Consider the following 19573-nt stretch of genomic DNA (forward strand, 5'->3'; position numbering starts at 1 on the left):
CATGGCCATGGCCGCACACCTGTTGATTCTCAACAGCGGTGGTGACCTGCTCCAGGGCCCTTGCTTCATCTTGGCAGCATTGTACCATTTGTAGCTGCATGGCCAGTGACCTGTGCGACAACTGTGAAGTGGCGTTCCCAATGAGGTGGTTTGACCGGGTATTGGCAGATAGCCGGGTCAGCAGCTGGCGGTGGCGTCGGCGGGTGATGTCCTGCTGCGCCACCATCAGTTGGTTGTTCTCTTTCACAGCAGCGGTTAGCTCCTGCACACTTTCAGTCAGTTGGTTGATATTGCGTGCAGTTTTGTACAGCTGCAGCTGCATGGCTGCCATGTGCTGTGCCTGATTGCGGTGCACAGCAAGCATCCGGGCTTGAATTCCTAGCCCTAGACTTTGCGCCTGTTGGTCCATGTCTGGTCGTGTGGCCACAGAGCGCTGCTGCCTCAACCGGCCGCTTGCCTGGGACGGCACAGTGGCTGTGTGGCGTGTCTGCCTCCTGGGTGGTGGTGGGGTCTGAGCCACTGCCATGCATGACCCCTGGGGTGGTTGAACTCCTCCTATGGCTGCAGGGGTGGCCCTGTGCGTTAGGGAAGGTGCTTGTCCAGGTACTGGTGCAGGTTCAGGCGCATGTGATGGTCCAGGTGCTGCTGCTGTTTGGCTCTCTCCCTCCATCTCATATGGAGTCTCCACGATATGGAGTGCCTCGCTATCTGAGGTCTCAGCATCTGCAGCACCTGGGATGTGAATGAGTGCATGATTAATGATATGATTCAGGCACCTGGGATGTAGCAACATGCATGCAGGCTTGCATTCCCTGGCTGGCTTTAAGGGTATGTTTCACTTGACTGTTGTGGCTGTGTGTGGCTATCAGGGCACATTGTCACACTACAGGTCCCAAGAAGTAATTGGGCATTGGGGATGGGCAGGGACTGCATTACTGGGGTTACCAATATGGCTTGCTCTAGGGGCATGGGCATTGTTAGGGGATGGGGTCGCAGTTGCATGGCTCTTACATTGTGATTGGTGTGTGGCATGGGAGGTGTCCAGCTGAGTGACCCCCATGCAGGCTGCAGGGTTGATGGTGTCCTCCAAGTCCTCCAGTGGTGTGTGTGTGTTTGCGGGAACTGTGGAGTCTCCTCCTCCCGTGGCCTGTCTCTCCCCCAGCCTCTCCGCAATGCGCTCCTTGGCACGGTCTCTGAGGTCGTACCACCTCTTCTTGAGGTCATCGATTGACCGCTGTGTCACTCCAACCGCGTTGACCTTTGCTATGATGCGCAGCCAGATGTGCCTTTTGTCAGCCTCGGGCACCTTTCAGGAAAGCTTTCTGAAAAGCTTGTCATGGTCCCTGCTGATTCCCTCTATCAAGTACTCCAGCTCTTTTTCGGAGAAGCCAGTAAAACTGGCTTCCTGCCAGTTTCACTGGATCCTGCTGCATCTGGGACATTGTGGTATCAATGTGTGTCCTGTCTTGTCCTGGAGCTCAGTGCTGTGCCTCCTCCTCTATCCAGCTCTGTGTTCCAAATGAGTCATGGAGCTGCCTACTTCCTGGTTGTGATGTCATCATTGTCCTCAAAATGCAACTTCTCGTTTTTGCGATCTCGCAATCTGCAAGATCGCTATTTGCGATTTCGGTATTTGCGAATTCGCAATTTGGGGTTGGGAAACAGCCGATTCTGCGATTTAATAGCCATTTTGGTAATTCGCATACAGAGATTGCGGGCGATTGCGAATCACACTTGATTAGCGATTTTGATGATGCATCCCATTATGTGAATTCTAGATAGAGATTCGGTATTTTTCGCTATTTAGAATTCGCAGAGTGGGTGCTTGATGCATCTGGGGGTAAGTACCATGCCTGCCAAACTGTTTGTCAGCCCACCTCATTAGAGACTGGAGGACCTTAAGCAGAGGTGGCCGACACAAACAAAGGGCGGCGGGGCATGTGTAGGGCAAGCAGGAGCGGGAGTGCAGGGGGGGACACAGGGATGTTAGAATATATATATTTTTAAACTTATCACGCTTCCTCTTATCTTCTTTGACCCAGCAGACACTGGGACCACCACATCACAGACTCCAATCCAATCTCCGCGCTGCTCTCCTGCTAGGTAGCAGCATGGGGATTGGCCTGAGAGGCTGAAGAGATGCTCCACTCAGGCCAGGGAGTCTGTGGGGGTTTCTGCAGCTACTCAATGCAGTTGGGCTGGAGAAACAGAAGTGCGCATGTGTGTTTTGGTCGGCCTGAAATGGCCGGCCAAACACATATGCACACTTAGGAAGTGCACATAGCGCTCCTCCTCCCGTGCCTTCCACCTCCCTGCACAAGCTGGCTCAGAGCCAGCAAATTAAAAATAAAACAATACCAGAACATCGGTTTATTTTTCATCTGCTAGCTCTGAGCCAAGCAGTGGGGTGACTCTCCTCCGCTATTGGGAAGGAGCCGCCACTGACCTTAAGTATTCTATCAATGGACCTCCCATTGGCTGATCAATAGAATACTTCCACGATGGATCGGCAGACTCAAGGCCGTCAGAGAAAATAAATTATACCACCTGCCCTATTTAAGGTGGGCGGTGTAATGTATGTTTTTCCAGTCTATCACTGCCAGGAAAACTTGCAGTGAGGGATAGGAAACAAACTTGTAATAACCTCCAAACTGTTGGAGAAAATGCCCATGATGTAGGGATCAAACAGTATTCTTTTACAAAGGGCATTTACGAGTAGTAAATGCCCTTTGTGAATACCGAAATTCGTAAAGTTAAACTTTCGTCTAACTTTACCTTTGTGACTCTGGTCCTTTGTTTTTTAAATATAGAATTGTTCAAAAGATAAAGGATGTAGAGTTGCTGCCAGAAATGTTTATTACGATGTGGCAGTAGGAGTTGCATGGTTTTATGTTCTGTCAAACAGAGTTTTAACAATTAATTATAGTGGGAAGGGGGGTGACGGGTTGGCCAGATGTGTTCAAATCAATTTTCTATTGTGTTTTTAGAATATTTTATGGACAATTGTCCAAATAAACTTGTTTTCTACCCACATGATTGGGGTTCCTCCCTAATCCCAATCCTGATATAGAAATTATTTTGTCCTTGACAGGAGAACATCTCTGACCATATCCAGTGTACAAATGTGCCTGTCAAGAATTTGTGATTACCCACAAAGGCTCATGCTTTTGGATGTTCAGCAGGCCAGACATGCATCACTGCCTCTGAACACTTAGTGATAATGACGTGTTATTCCAGGGGATGAGAGAACTGAGACATACATACTGGGTCTGATTCATAAAGATAGAATCAATTGTAAACCAAAGTTTACAACAGACTTTTCTAATTTATGTTGTGATGCACAGCAGGCGTTAATGCACTTACAAGTGAAGATTTACCCTCCATGAATACAAATAAATTCACACTCATATTCCACAAACATGTACAGTTGGCAGCATTTCCAAGCTGTGGTCTGACCATGTTCCACCCTAGTAATGGCTGGAGATTTATTAAAGAAAAGGGGTGAGTAATTTACCTTTCACAGCTGGAAGGGTAACGTTGGGATATGGAGGAAGGCTGTTTCCATGGGATATAATGTATCCTCACAAACAAAGAACAAGCATTAGAAATGCAATTGGTCTTGCATTTGTTTGAGTTAGAGCAATTGGCATTGTAAATGGCAATGTTTTTAAATATGAGTTATGGAGTGTTTGTATGTGGTGTGTAATAGAATTATGTGGCCTGGATTGGATTATTTAGTAGTGGAATTGTGTGGCGTGGAAATGTGTGGTGTGGTGTGGAGTGGATTTGTGGTTTGGTGTGCTGTTGAATTATGTGGCTAGTCAATATGTGGTATTGAGTGTACTGGAATAATGTGGAGTGGGATTGTATTTTATGGAGTGTAGTTATGTGGAATGGTATTTTGTGTTGTGCAGTGGCATGTAGTGTAGGTGAGTTTAATGATGTGGTGTGCTGTTGAATATTGTGGCATGATGTGTAATTGTGTGGTGTGGCTTGGATGTAAGTGGTGTGTTCCGTGATCGTGTTGAGGTGCATTATGTGGTTTGTTGTTGAATTATGTGTTAGGATTTGAAAAGTGTGGAGTTGAATTGTGTGGCATGGACCCTTGTGGTTAGCGTTGTCTTTGTTGGTGACAAAAAAAAGGAATACATTAGAGCTAAGCTCCAGATCTATGAGTTTGAAAAAAGAGTCAGAGCTATTGGCTTATTAAATGTAAATTTCTCTTACCTATGTGCTATCTAGTGGAGTGAATGTATGTGGTGTGTAGTGGAATTATGTGGGTTGGATTGGAATTGTTAGTTGGGGCATTGTTTGATGTAGAATTGTGTGGTGTGGAGTGGACTTGTTCAGTTTAATTATGTGGCATATTGTGCAGTGGTATTATGTGGCTAGTAATTATGTGTTTTTGAGTAAGCCGGAATTATCTGCCATGGGAGTGTGTGTTATGGAGTGTAATTATGTGGAATTGTATTTTGTGTTGTGGATTGCTATGTAGTGGAGGTTAATTATGTGGTGTGCTTCAGAATTTTGTGATACGATGTTGAATTATGTGTTGTGAATTGGATATATATGGTGTGGAGTTGAATTGTGTTGTGGAGTGGAATTATGAGGTTTGGAGTGAAATTATGTGGCATGTAATGGATTTGTGTGAGTTGATTAGTGGGGCATGGAACAGTGTGGCGTTGAGTGAAATTATGTTGAGTGGAATTATGTGACATAGTGTGGAATGTATTTATGTTGATTCCTATGTGACATAGGCTGGATGTACATGGGGTGTATTTATGTGGCATTGAGTAGTATGTAATTAGATGGAATTGACTTATGTGGTGTTGAGTGGTAATATGTAGAGTGTAATTTTGTTGTGTGGGGTGGAATTGTGTGGCGCTGAATTGTGTTGAATTATGTGGAGTTGAATGCTTGTTGTCTGTCTACAGCAGTACATCATGTTGCACAGCATTGCTGAGAAATCTATGACCAACACCCTACACGGGTTTGATTAATGCTTAAAAACAGATCAGGCTGGTTTGAAAATGGAGAGAGGAGGAGAAGGAGGGGGAGGTGGGAATTAGTCCCCCACCCAAAATGCTCGAATCAGACCACTGCTGGCAGGTAGAGTTTTTTAAGCTGATGTTGTTTTACAGGTATTTTTTAACAGTCTCTCTTACGCCTATGCTAGCACTGCTGGTAATCCAGTTCACAGTCTCTTTTAGGGAGATTATCTGTTTCTGTCATGTTTTATTTATATTCCTGTACTTCAAATAAACGTTTAAATAAACTAGGAAAAGTTAAACTGATGCAACGGTAGTAAAACAAACTGGACTAGTCAACACGTTTCTTTAAAACTACCTTTTCTTTTAGCTGTGTTTTTTTTTTAAATCATCGAGACTGATTATACAAAATGTAAACTAGTTTTGCAAAGCAGAAAGTGTATTTAACAAAATTGAAGCCCTTACTACATTAAATACTATGTTCCAGGAGACCACACCTAAGCTACGCCTCCCTTGAATCAACATTTCTTAAAGATGCGAAGTGACGCTACATAAGCCTGTGCAAACAGAAACTTTAAACACAAGCAGATAGAATGTGGCACAGAGGGCAGCTGAAACTACACATGTGCACACCAGGAACACAAACAGACCTTGAACACATACCAGGAAACACCAAGTGTACTTGAAACATTAGAGAAACATAACCATGAGGCACGAAGGCCCACATGCATCAATGTGACATTTTGCACTTCCTAATTTGCGAAAAATAAGGAATCGCAAATTAAGAAGTGCAAAATGCTATGCATCATTATTTTCGGTATTCATTTGTGATTCGGTAAAAATCGCAATTTTTACCGAATCCCAAATGAATACCGAATTCTTAAGTTAATTTTCGCAATTCCCATTGATTCCTATGGGCCAAAAGGCCCATAGGAGTCAATGGGAATTGCGAGTGGCACTTAGAAAATTTTATGGGTGCAGGGGGGGGTCCAAAGGACCCCCCCATGCACCCCTGAAATGTATTTTTCGCATCATGTTTCACACACACATGTCCTAAGGACATGTGTGTGTTAAACATGAATGTTGAAAAAAATACTTTTTCACCATTTTAAACACTTTTTCCAAATTTACCGAGTGGTTCAACCACTCGGTAAATTTGGCACCCTAATTGCGAATTTCAACTTGTCAAAGTAATGATGCATTGCTTTTAAGAAGTCGCACATCTGCAACTTCTTAAAAGCACCCGCAATTTTAGAACTCGCAAAAATATTACGAATTCTAAAATTGCTTCATGCATCCCAAAAAGCACTTTTGCATTCGCAAACGGCCGATTTTAAGGAATCGCACCGTTTGCGACTAAAAAAATGCTTGATGCATGTGGGCCTATGTGACTTCTGATTCTTAACCTCTTCGTTGCTCATGACGAGCCCAGCTCATCATGAGTCACAATGAGCTGTGCTCATGACGAGCTGGTCACGGCGCCGCACTCCCTCCTGCCCCCCCTACACCGTGGGGGAATTACCCCCGCAGGGAAGGGTTAAGTTCCTTACCCACAGAACACCAAACCACAAGAAAGGTGGCAACTCTGTATTCCAATTACGCATTGGTTACCACTCCATTAAGCGATGTACGCGTTTGTCATTGTACTGCCTCCCAGTAATTTTTCCTTTAGAAATGTTGTAGATGGAGTGTGTGCAGCTGCTTACAGCAAAAATAATGCAGCGATATTGCGAGAGTTACTTAAAGCTTAACCATAGAGAGATTATTAGACTGTCTCCTCTAGAATGACTGAAGCAATTTCTCCCGCAGGCTTGTGGGAATAGAAATGGAAGGTGGCAGCTATATTTAGATGGGTGGTGACGGTCAATGCACAATGGAAAAACATCAGATAATTGCATTTTTCGTGATGAAAAAGGCAATACATTGGTTAGAATATTTTTGAATTAATACACATTAAGTAGTTTATAATGAAAAGAGGAAAACATTCAAATTTTACTAATTAAAATGAGTATATTTTTCATTTTGTGATGTGCAGTGACGAAAGGAGGCTGCCAGAGGTCGGTAGGTTAATAAACCTGTTGGATCCTATGTAACTATTACAAAGGCAAAAACCTCAGCCGAACCTCATGGGTCATTAACCCTTTTTTGGATATATTATATCATTCTACCAAGTGGCATTATGACTATTAGACAGGCCACCACATTGCACTAGCACTCACCTCACTTGAATGAAGATGAATGAAAATATTTTTTGTATAGCGCAACGTTCACTCCAAGGAGCATCTTGGCGCTTTTGGACATAGACCGAAGAAAAGACAGGGAGGGCAGGGGTGATAAAGGAGTGATCATATTAGTGCTAAGATTTCCTGATCTGGGGTACTGAAGATCCAGGTTTTAACCAGCTTTCTAAAAGTGGGTTCGTTGTTAGTGTGCCTTAGTTGGGTGGGCAGGCAATTCCAGGCCTTTGCTCCGAGTGCGGCCAGGGTTTTCCCTCCTCGGGGTTTCATTTTAAAGTTGGGGATGGTAAGTAGGTTCTCAGAGGAGGACCTCAGAGTTCGTTTGGTTATGTAGTGTCTAATTTTTTTCCTCAGGTAATGTGGCCCAGTTTCAATAGTGGCTTTATAGGTAGTGGTTAGCACCTTAAACAGGATCCTTTTATGAATTGGTAGCCAGTGGAGGGTTTTTAGAGCTTCGGTCGAGGATGACCGGGTGGGGTTAAAGTTGTTGGCTTTCCCGAATAGCATGATCTCTGTCTTAGAGCTGTTGCACCTGAGATGATTTGACTCTATCCATTTCATGACCGAGGTGAGGCAGTGGTGAAATTTTTCTTCTGCTGCGGTAGAATTTTTGTCCAGGGTGAGAATCAATTGGGTGTCATCTGCGTAGGTGATTGCTTCAATATTGAAGGAATCAATCAGGGTGAGCAGTGGGGACATGTATAGGTTAAAAAGGGTCGGACTTACGGAGGATCCCTGAGGGACCCCTGAGGGACCCATGAGGACAGCGGTTTTCCTGTGGATTTGTAGCTACCTAGTGTGACAACCTGGTTCCTATTTCTAAGGAATGAGGTTAACCATTCGTGGGCTTTGTCGTTTACTCCATTTTGTTTCAGTCTGTTTATCAGGATGTTGTGGGAAACCATATCAAAGGCTGCGGAGAGATCCAACAGAATCAACACCGCCTCTTTGCCTTGATCTAGTGCCCATTTCAGGGTGTCTGTGGTGTGGAGCAGTGCTGATTCTGTTGAATGCCCCGCTCTGAAACCTGATTGTTTGGGGTGTAGGCTATTGGGGTTTTCCAAGAACTCATTCAGCTGTGTGTTAACCCTTTTCTCCGCAATTTTACTCAAGCACGGAAGTAGGGAGATAGGTCTCAGATTGGAGAGAGTAGTGGGGTCTGATAGTTTCTTTTTTTGAAGGGGTTTGACCGCGGCAGTTTTCCAAAGATCAGGGATTTTTGCTGTTTTGAATGTGGAATTTATAATTTGATTTATGACAGGGTTAACAATATCTATTAGAGCGTGGAGAATCTTTGGCGGGCATGGATCAAAGGGGGACCCTGATTTGCATGATAGGATAGCCTTCTTTGATACCTCTAAGCTAATTTCTTTAAAGCACTTGAGTTCTGCTTTTCGATCCTAGGTTTTGGGCTAAGGAGTCCTGAGCTGGGCAGTCAGTAAAATTATTTTTTAACTCACTGATTTTATTTTCAAAGTATTCTTTAATGTCGTTGCATAGTTCTTGGGAAGGGGGTATTTCACAGTCTAGGCTGGCCGGGTGCGTAAAGGATTTGACTATTGTGAAGATAGTCTTTTGATTGTCATCTGCCCTATCAATTAGGTTTCTATAGTGCTTCTTCTTTTACACCCTTATTTGTAGGTGGTAGGAATTTAATCCTAGTCTAAAAGACTTCAGGCCCTCTGTTTTGTAGTGCTTTCTCCATTTTTTCTCTAGGTTCCTGCACTGGTCTTTCAGAATTTTTAATTCGGGTGTGAACCAAGGAGCTGACTTACATTTTACGTTCTTGCCTTTCTTCCAGGGAGCTAGCGTGTTTGCTATTGAGAGCATCCATTTATTAAACAGATCATTGTCCGTGTCTGGATCATCTGTTAGGGTGGGTTTGGAGGATTCCGCTAGAGTCAGCAGGTTCGGACTGGCTAGCATATTCTTCCAGTTGCGAACGGGGGGGCTGTTGATGGCTTTCTCCTTGGTGGGTCCATTTTCATAGCATAGGTTAAAGGGCACCAGTTTATGGTCTGTCCAGATGAGGGTGGACGGGGAGGATGCTACTATGTTAGTGGCATTTGAGCATATCCCGTCAAGGGTATGACCTGCTTGGTGTGTGGGGCCTTTATTGTGAATTATAAGGCCAAGGGAGTTAGTAATTTCCCTGACGTTTTTTGTATTTGGGCAATCCTCCAATTCTAGGTGTAGGTTGAAGTCTCCTAGAGCTGTGAAATTGGAATAACGTACCACCAGGGGGCTCAGGTAGTCACCAAGGGTGTCTAAGAAATGATCTATGGGGCCAGGGGGCCTATACACCAACACTCCAGCGAATGTAGTGTGATTGTTTATTTTAATTTTGAAGCAGAGGTTTTCTGCGTCCTTTAGTTCCGCGGTGTGTGACGTGGTACATTTTAGATGGTCTCTATAAATAATAGCAATCCCTCCCCCTTTTTTCCCTGTTCTGTCCAATCTAAATATTGTGTATCCCTGGGGAAGTGCCTGGCTAAGTCTGGGTTAGAGCAGTCTGATAGTCAAGCTTCAGTGATAAACAGGCAATCAAAGGTATTGTCAACGAGCAGGTCATGTACATGCGTCGCGTGTTTAGCCAGGGATCTGACATTTATGAGGCCACACACCAGGTGGCTTTGAAGGGGGTTGGTTTTATGTTGTCTTGTGGGATTTCCCCTATAGCCAGTGTCCGTGGCAGCAGTCCTTTGCTCTTATTGCCCGTCTGGGTTTGTTCTTTTGGCTCTCCGGGGATCATGGGAGGGCGGTTTCTGGCATGAGGGTTAAGGCTATGTAACTCTTCTGTGGAGTAGGTTATCTTTGGCAGTAAACCGGCAGTATGTCTGGCCCCGATCGCCGGTCCGGCGAGGACGGGCGCAGATGGGCTTGCCTTTTGCGCGCCCGCTGCGCGCGTCTGCTGTGCGCGTCTGCTGTGCGTCAGCGCCATGCTGTGAGTTTATAGTCTGATTCCCTGCAACCACTAGAGCGGCAACCCTGCCCAAAATGGCCACTCTAGTGTGTCAGTGCAGGAAGTGAGGGTGCGGTGGCCTCGAGAATACTCCCTCCACTCAAACAGCATGAACGGCTGCGGTGGAATGGGGAGAACGAGTGCACAAGGTGTGTGGGAGACGACGAAAGTATTTTTAAAAGGTGAGCGCGGGCTCTACAAAGTCTAAGTCACAATGTTTAAAATGAGCGCGGGCTCAACAATGTTTTGTATCACAGAGTTACAAATTTTAAAATACAATTTTTTCCGCTTTCCATCAAAAGAAAATGAAGTGCAGCAGAGCGCTAGCGCCAAGGACCCTAAGCCCTACAATGCTTCAGGCAAATGTCCACTTTCTACCTTGGTCCTGAAGAAGAGCATAGGATCTCCACGTGAGACCACGATCTGTGCGAAACATGTCGACCTTCAACATGTCCACAATGGACATGACACTTGTCTAGCTACCGGGGGTCAATATCACCCTGAAGCAGCACAACCTTCTGTTTTTTTATCGATGATAGAGAGGTTATTTCTTAATAAAGCTACTACTTTCCCCCTCCAGCCATCCTTTGACACTGCACTGGGCACCACTCCTACTGAGACTCGCACACACCCTTACGGCTTTATTATTCAAAAGATCTCCAGAAAAGTGACCCATTGGGGGACCCGTAGGGCGTGGCAACACTGTCCCAACGAGGAGCACAGCCCAATGATAAATGACATCCTTTGGAGTGTGTGAGGGCATCAAGACAAGGACACACTGTCCCCAGGCATTATATTAGGAGAACAACTCTCTCTCCCCCTACGTCTATCACACGTTTTCCATAGGAACTGTGACTCCCCATACAACAAACCAGTGACGAAATGAGCCTTAAGTAGGAGGATCTCCATAAGAATGACCGTGTAACAGCCGGTTTTCCACAGAGAAACAAATATTCTTGCATGCAAGTTTCCTCCAGCGCACAGACATATCAGGCTGCGGGCAAGAAAAGGATTACAGGGTCTGGGATTTTATTTGCAGGAGGGCGGAGGAGGCAGCTGCAGCCGAGGAAAGGGAGTGAGCATTGCATATGTGATGAGCAGCTGTTAAAAAAGAAGAAAAACATGCTCAGAAAGTAATAAAAAACAAGATGAGCACAAGCACATTTAACAGGGGCAACCCTCATGGGAGGTTACAAAAATAGAAAAGAAGGGACTACTGAGCATATGAACCAGAGAAAAGCAGCTATTTACAAAAGAAAGTAAAAGGAGCCAATTAGGAAGATAAGTGGTGCTTAAAGGCCATATCCAGAGACAGCAAAACAATTCCAATGCCAATACTAATTGTTTTTTCTCAAGCAGTTTTACCACAGCGTATGACCATTTATCACTGACAGCCAGAACTATTAAATAGTCTTTAATGTAAATACTTTTTCTTTTTCAATAGTCTTTTTTGAAAAATTATCTTTACACAATTATGTACAAAAAATGACAACAGCACAGCCATATTTCTTGATGAAAATGAAAAAACAAAAATTCGACAATCTGGACTTATCTCATCAATCACATTTGCACCACTTCACTCACGCACGGACTTCCTACCGCACTGGTGACATACCACACATACATGCAACTCATACAAAACACCTTTGGTCTCCTTTCACCTTTGTCACTTCGTGGACCAAAGTAACGCAACAAACAACATACATGTTGTCCATTTAACCCAAATTGAAAAAACTTTCAATTTCAACACAACTTTACAAAATGCACAATAACATTGACATTGAATAGAATGTTTGTTTGGGAATGAGCAACGCTAGGGCTACGTGTTTCGAACCCTCTTCAATGTTGGGTTCTCCTCAGGACCAAACAATACATTTCTTTACAACTTGAGATCTTCTAATCTCCAATAAACAACTGATGCAGGTTTTTTTAGTTGTTTTTTTATAGAACACAGCTGGGTCGTGTCTCAAATCACAACGGTCAGCGCGGCTAGGTGAAAACGTTTCCAAATCCGAAGTGTGGATCAATAAGGTAGTTTGTCGAAATCCTCTCATTTATTTTAGAGAATTCTCGTGTTTTTGTCCTGAATCATGCTTCATGTCAGGGAAATCAATGGGGCGAAGCTGTTTTAAGGTGGAAATACGGGAGAAACAGTTTTTGCAACGTTGAGTAAGAACTTCAGATTTTTCAAAAGATTAACCCACGTAGTGATTTGGACCCCATTGATTTCCCTGACAAGAAGCATGATTTAGGACAAAAACACGAGAATTCTCTAAAGTAAATGAGAGGATTTAAGACAAACTTCCTAGAGCGTTCGAAACGCATAGACCTGGCATTGTTTATTCCCAAATAAACATTATATTCAATGTAAATGTGTTAGAACTGGGGGTCTCTAGTTGGCAGAGGTAGGTACCACTGTCCAAATAGGGACCCTTGCTTGTAATCAGGGTAAGGAAGATACCCTCTATAGATAGCCCCTGCCCACCCCCCGGTAGCTTGGCACGAGTAGTCAGGCTTATCAAAGGCAATGTGCTAAGTATTTGTACCAACACTCACAGTAACACAGTGAAAACACCAGCATTGTCGAGGGACAGCACAGCCCTGGAGCACTTTGTTGACATGATTCCTTCTCGCCTTTCACAGTACAGGGCAGAGGCATCAGACGCACCACAGGGGTGGAGCCAGCACTGTGGGGGGCAGGCACAATCCTATTCAGGTCCCAGGTGCAACTCCCTCCCATCTAGATGCAGATCTCTCTATTCACCACTGGGCGGACTCATCCTGTCTCCTGGAATCCCCCAGCCCTGTCACTCACAAACCAGACAGTCAATTCACAAACAGGCCAAGGCACACAGAAAGGTCAGACAAGAGAACAGTCACTTTCTAAAAGGGCTGTTCTCAAACATGGGATTTAAAAACCACCTTTCCTAAAAAGAATCAGTATTGGCATTTGAATTGTTTTGCTGTTTAATGGGCTCAGCCTTACTGATTAGAGCCAAACCCATTGTTTGTTGGTTCATATCCAGAGACAGCGCATGTGCTGCCCAGGCGAGACCTTAAAAAGGAAATGGGGTGCTATTTCCCTTGTGCAGATTTCTCTACTATGGAGAAATCTGTATAGGGGGAATATGAGCGCTTGAGAAAGTCACATGACAGTTCCAGAAATGTGCCTGTTAACCTCTGCCCAGCACAGCATTCCAGGCATACTTCTGGGAATGATTGAAAATTCTGAAAATCAGTATATCTGTACTTGCACAAAGATATATATATATGAGAGCAGATTTACTACTTCTATCGCTAATCAAGCCCACTGTCTCTAATGTCTTTCTCTGCATAAGAGAACAGAAATGAAGCTTCTCTGTTTATTAGTACAGTCCACATGCTAGAACTGTGAGATGACTATCCTGGTAATCCTACGCCCGGTATTACTGATTCCAAGTGCTGGATTACCAGAACAATGTGATTTAAAATGGCTATGCTCTGATCACCCTTGATAATAAGATTGAGCATAATGTTCCCTTTACAGCTGCACTCAATGACAATGCCTTCTTGATAAGCATCCATCCTACAGCATTTCTAGTGGTCACAAGATTTTCTGTTTAGAGCCTTCTGCTATAGGACAGACTCTCCAGAGATACAAGACCTTGCCGTTACCTTCTTACGGATAAACAATTGTATTATATTTAAGGTTCCTTAATTTGAAAATTTTCAATTTTAGCTGTTTAACTGTTCAATTTGAATAAGCCCCCATTTGGTGTTTGTAGCTAAGCGCCTAGCTCCGACTTCACAAAGTGTGGCTTGCTATACAAATATCCACATCATAGTAAATATGACCTTTCATCAGAATCCTGAGGGATGGATGTAGAACCATAAATCATTGAAATCAAATTTCAAGTTAAAAAATGCAAAAACATAATTTCAGTTAGGCTTCTTCAGTAATTTACTAGGATTAGAATATCAGAACCAAGTGAAGATAGATCCTTAGAGAGTGAGAATCAGAATAAAACTAATTGCTGCCTTTCATTAGTCATCTAGTGTATCAGGTCAACATGTTGCAAGTTGGGACTTGCTGGTCATACAATTTATGAGCTACAAAGTATAGCATGTTAAAAAGCCAGGGCTATCTCCAGATCTCACCCAAGACATTGGTTAAATCTGACTAGCTCCCTGGCCGCAGCGATGCACCTAGCCCTTCATGTGTTCAGAAATAAAAACCCTGATAAGTTGAAAAAGATTAACAGATGGTTTCCAAATGAGAGGAGACTATGGCCTCATTTATGAAAAGTGACGCATCGCTGCGAGAAAACAGCAATGATCACTTTTCATTGCACCCTCCTTGCGACACCAATGATGCGTCATATCTACATTATGACGCACCATGTCGCAAGGAGTTACAGATACGTCAGTATTTCTGAAGTATCTGTAGGCGCAAAAATGATGCATTGCTGGACTGTGACACAAAAGTTACACAACTCCAGCAATGGGTCATTACACATGGGCAAGTCCCATTTGAAATGTGCCTGCATCAGTCTTACACCTGCCAAGAGGCAAGCGTAAGATATTGACGCATTTGCGTCCTAGAAGTGGCACAGTGAAATCATATAGATTTCACTGCGTCACTTCTATGACCCTATCTTGCGTTGGTATGCCCCCCTGCATACATTATACCTGGCGCAGGTATAATGTGGCACAGGGGTTTACAAAGTGACGCATCTACCTAGATGCATCACGTTGTAAATATGGTGCAACAAGGCTAATTTTTTACGCCGCTGGTGCGTTACCAAAAGTGACACACCAGCAGCGCAAAAGTGAAGCAAGGGCTCAGAAATAAGCCCCGAAGCACTCTGTGTTGTCCACTGTATACCAGGTCGTTATTAACATAATTGAAATGTTTTTTTTTATAAGAAACACTTTGGCAGGACAAGCGACCCAGATTAAGCTTTTGAAGAGCTCCCTGGTTATGAATATTCTCTGTGCCTATCGTACTGACAAATATGGCACTTATCAAAGAGAATGTGTATGGAACTGCATTACTTACCCTTCTTTGTCAACCTCCTAAGACCTCTACTCTTACCAATACATTCTTACTGTGTACTATGAGCCCTAACTAGTAGTTTTATCTACGTTGTATGGAATTTGTGTGGTATTCATCATATGATGTAAATAGAATCGGTTCACCTTTTTTTTTTATTTGTCAGTGGTTAAAGCGGTGAGGGCATTGTAATTTGTAGCAGTAAATTGACAGCTTAATGCTAGGACTACACTACATCCTATTATGTAATTTGTCGCTTTTACCAGAGTATTTTGCAAAATTAAAATTTTTGCACAACAAATTAAACCCACACTCACATCTTTTACCACTGATAAATTCAATTACCACCAGCATCAATCTGAATTAGTGGTACAGCGAATACCACTGAAAAACACATCTACTGCCGACACTAAACTACCTACTTGACCCCCTAGCTAGGTATTGTTTGTCGTTACCAAGGACACCAGCTGTACTCGTGCCGGACCCGCCATGTTCCCGCCTCCTCTTTAATCAACACCGGATATGTCACTTTGATGAAACACCATTTTGATTAAACGCACCCGTGAATGGCTTCGGCAGCAGAGAAGTACATTCTCCAGAGCTATCTTTTGGAACAAATGATTGCTCTTCAAATCTTCATCCTCATGAGTCTTATTTAATCAAAGTAACGCTGCTAATTAATGACTAGGATTCAGAGTGGAATTGAAAAAAAAGAGAAAAGGATTGTTGGCTCCTGTGGGCCGGCCAGGGAAGCAGATGGAGGGAAGGAAGGACGCGGTATCACCATGGTATAATTTCAGCATACCCAAAAGAGTAAATAAACCCAAACCCCACTTGGCACCAGAACACGAACAGCTTGGCAGCGTAACACCTGCGAACTGCCTACAGTGTAACCCTATCTGCTGAGAACAGAGTGAGAAACGACACCAGACATCTTTGAAAAGAAATCCTCCCAGTCACTGGTAGGCCTGGGTTTTAAAGCGGGCCTCGCCCTCAAGCAATGTTCTGTCCTAAAACACGTCAAAGGTAAATACAGTGATTTGAAGTATCCAGACCCTCCTCGAGTTTCTCCTGGCTGGTTTTTACGGTATGGCATGTGATGTAATGCATGCGTATAGCGTTCCCTGCTCCTGAATATGATTACTACGCTCGTGCCTAATTATTGTTCTGCGAGCATGATCTCGTTCAGTCTCTGATTATTAGACTAAACGTGGCTCACGTATTCATGTTTTCCTTCTGCTTATGCCAACTGCACAATTTTTCCTCATGGCGAAGGTGGTTCGAGCTGAAATGTCTCACGCCACGGCAGTGAGCAGACGCAATGGAAGGTTATGCAAAATCATCTACTCTTACAAATAAAGCATGCATCCCTTGATGAAAAGTATTGTGAAAGTCCTGATAATCACGCGGACGGACTCTTGCAAAGCATGCTGCAGATCAGGGCCGGCTATTGCGCTCGTGGCGCCTAGTGCAAGTATGTTTGTGGCCTCCCCCTGCCCCCCTCCCATTGACCTCTATCTCCACGAATTCCTTCACTTACCAACCTTCAACAATTTCCCTCAGGTCTTCATAGCCCATCTCTCACATGGTTTTCTGTTGTTTTTATAGAGCTATTCATAACAGTTTAGGGTGTCCTAGCACTTTACCTCACACACAGACAATGAATCGCATGTGTGTAAATCAGTGTATAGGAAATGTTACATAAGAAAGAGGACTTCAAGGTATAGGACTCACATGCCATTCATACTGGGTATAGATTAAAAGTGCTTGATCTGGAGAAGAACAAACTCAGAATTTAAAATGTACCATCGTGGTTGGGCGTTACCTTTACTAATATGAATTGATTTCTATCCAAATGAACCTTTTTTGCAACATGAGGATAATGAAAGACTGTCAGAAGAAATCAACGCTTTAACTGATACTTCGTAGTTTCCAAGCTGCTCATTGATGACAGTTAATAGCTCACTGTTCTATATTAGAATTTTAATTTATGAATTTCAGGTAATATAAATATCTCTCCGACAAAATTAGTAACCCACTGATCTATTTACGTTACATGCACTTCTGTGATCTGCATGGTGCATATGCTTTGCAGCAGGCATATTATCCCTCTGTGCTACTTTATAAGTCAAAACTTCCACTAGACAAAACTCGGTGATCCCCATTAGGTCAATTAATCACCAGAGTTTTTTCGAACCATCACCTCCGAGGGCATCTTCCAGCTCCACCAGCGACAGCAGCGACAGTGATGTGGACCGCATTAGCAACTGGAAGTAGCAGGATGAGGATCGGTGGAAAGAACTGGAGGAGCGCAGACGGAAGGAGGAGGAGCTGCGAAGGTTGCGGGAGCAAGAAAAAGAAGAGGAAAAAGCAAGGAAGCAAGGAAAGGCAGGGAAAGGAGGTGACAGCGACAGCAGCCAGAGTGGCGGTGCAAGGAAGAAGGCTCTCCCAAGAAGGCAAACAAAAACAAAGCCTGGCCAGCATTATCCTCAGACTCTGACCTGGAGAAAGAAGCAAAACCAGAAAAGGCCAAGAAAAACAGACCTTCAGCAACAGACATGCATGGACGGCGACCGATTAGGTCAACAAAAGGGGCAAAAAAGGCACAAATTCAGCGGTCGTCCTCCTTTGGATCAGTCTCTGAAAGAGAGGTATGGAAACCAGTAAAAAAAAGTCTGCCTGAGTCTCCAAGAAAACCTGCTCAGAGACAAAAGGCTGGAGGCTGATCTTCCAAAGTGGATAAACCTAAGTAAGAGCCCAAACCAATTTCAGAGAGGAGAGCAGAAAAGAAAAAAGAGCCCTCCGTGGAAGACAAACTACAGAAGCTCCATAGTGAAATCACTATTAAAAGTAGACAACCCAGACATCAGGAAGTGCCTATATGCGTTGGAAGAGCTGGGGGACCCCACAAGTCACTTCCCACATTCTCCAGATGAAGACAGATTTGGTGGCCACACTAAAAAAGATTTGCCATTATAAAACCCACAAGGATGTGACAGAAAATGCCACAGAGGTGAAATCTCATGTCTTAGGACCAAAGCCATACGCATTACAGAAGAGTGGCAAAGCAGAATCAGATGAAGGCAATACAGAAGAAACACAGAACAACTTTAAGACAAGAGAAGATGGGGGGAAGGAGACTGAGAAACGGCCCAGCATGAATCCTACTGGATTTGGTTCATGCAAACCTTGTCCCCCAAGGGACTGAATGACAAATTTGAACTGTCATGTTGCTTGTAACTTAAACTTTTGCTTCTTTGCTGTCACTGTGTTTCGTTTCTAAAACAGCAGTTTGTTGTATTAGACTAATCCATTTGTCTAGTATCATTAAGTATTTATATTTATTTATGTTAGTGTATTTCATTTCTAGGAAGTATCTCTTTGTTTTAGATTAGGTCATTTTCTAATGTGTACTGTCTTCTTTCTTCACACTCTTGTGATTTTTTCCTCTCTTTCTACATCTGGTAGCTTTAGAGTGCAGTCTTTTTTCCAAGTTGACAGCATCAGCATTTTATTCTTCAGCGCACATTTTTTTCACCACACTGTTCATGTCACGTTGCTTTCTTTTGCATGCACGTTCACCTCGTACTTATTTGTTTATTTTATTTTATTTCATTATTCATTTTCTATTTTACACCGTCCGTTGTGTAATAGTTGACACTTTCTCGTTGTGCTCGATATGAGGATGATTTAGAACGCCTTATCGGCAATGTTCACAGTCTCATTTCTATGTCTATGATCTAGCGCATATAATTCATGCACACGCTAGGGCGCGTCACTTACTGCCAGCGTTTGTGGAAAAGTTGTTCCTCACAGACGGAGTGTACTTTGGGATAATCGTCTCTTTCATTTAATTTTACATCTTTTGTTAAAGTTTATACACCCACGTTACACGGGGTCACCGTACATATTACAACGGTGGTTTATTCTATTCTTCAGGTGATTGCAGTTACCGGAAGGGAGTTCGTTTGTTGCAAGATTTTGTTGGAGGTAAACTGACGACATTTTAGTTTGGTTTTCATTCACTAGCGTTTGACGTTAGGAGGGACAAGAAGATTTATGGTTTTTCTTTTCATTCTTGGCAGCATTTTGTTCGTAGTGCTGGTGTGGTTCTGGCGGTGTGTATTCACACTTCCGCCTTCAGGTATTTATTCATATGATTTTGTGGTTGCTCTGGTTTTCTTTGGGCATGAGCCTCACCGTGCACTTTTGGTGTTTTGTTTGTGGTGGTGGCTTTTTTCTGTCGGGTTTACAATGTTTCAGGAATTCCCTATCACTGTCACTTATGGACTGAAGCTGTGCTCCATTATTCCTTACCATTCATCTTTACATCTTTGAGCCTTATGTCAGTTAA

The 19573-nt window shown here is 43.5% G+C and overlaps 1 protein-coding gene and 1 pseudogene across 1 annotated transcript in view; one reads left to right on the forward strand and one right to left on the reverse strand.

Annotated features, from left to right (window-relative positions):
• The window catches only part of LOC144752762 (uncharacterized), a 37029-nt pseudogene extending 18602 nt beyond the window's left edge, over positions 1–18427 (forward strand).
• SLC15A5 (solute carrier family 15 member 5) overlaps positions 1–19573 on the reverse strand; it is a 460983-nt gene that overhangs the window by 310651 nt on the left and 130759 nt on the right. The gene's annotated exons all lie outside the window — the stretch shown is intronic.

This window comes from Lissotriton helveticus, chromosome 1_1 (assembly GCF_964261635.1).
Source record: "Lissotriton helveticus chromosome 1_1, aLisHel1.1, whole genome shotgun sequence".
Classification (NCBI taxonomy): Eukaryota; Metazoa; Chordata; class Amphibia; order Caudata; family Salamandridae; genus Lissotriton; species Lissotriton helveticus.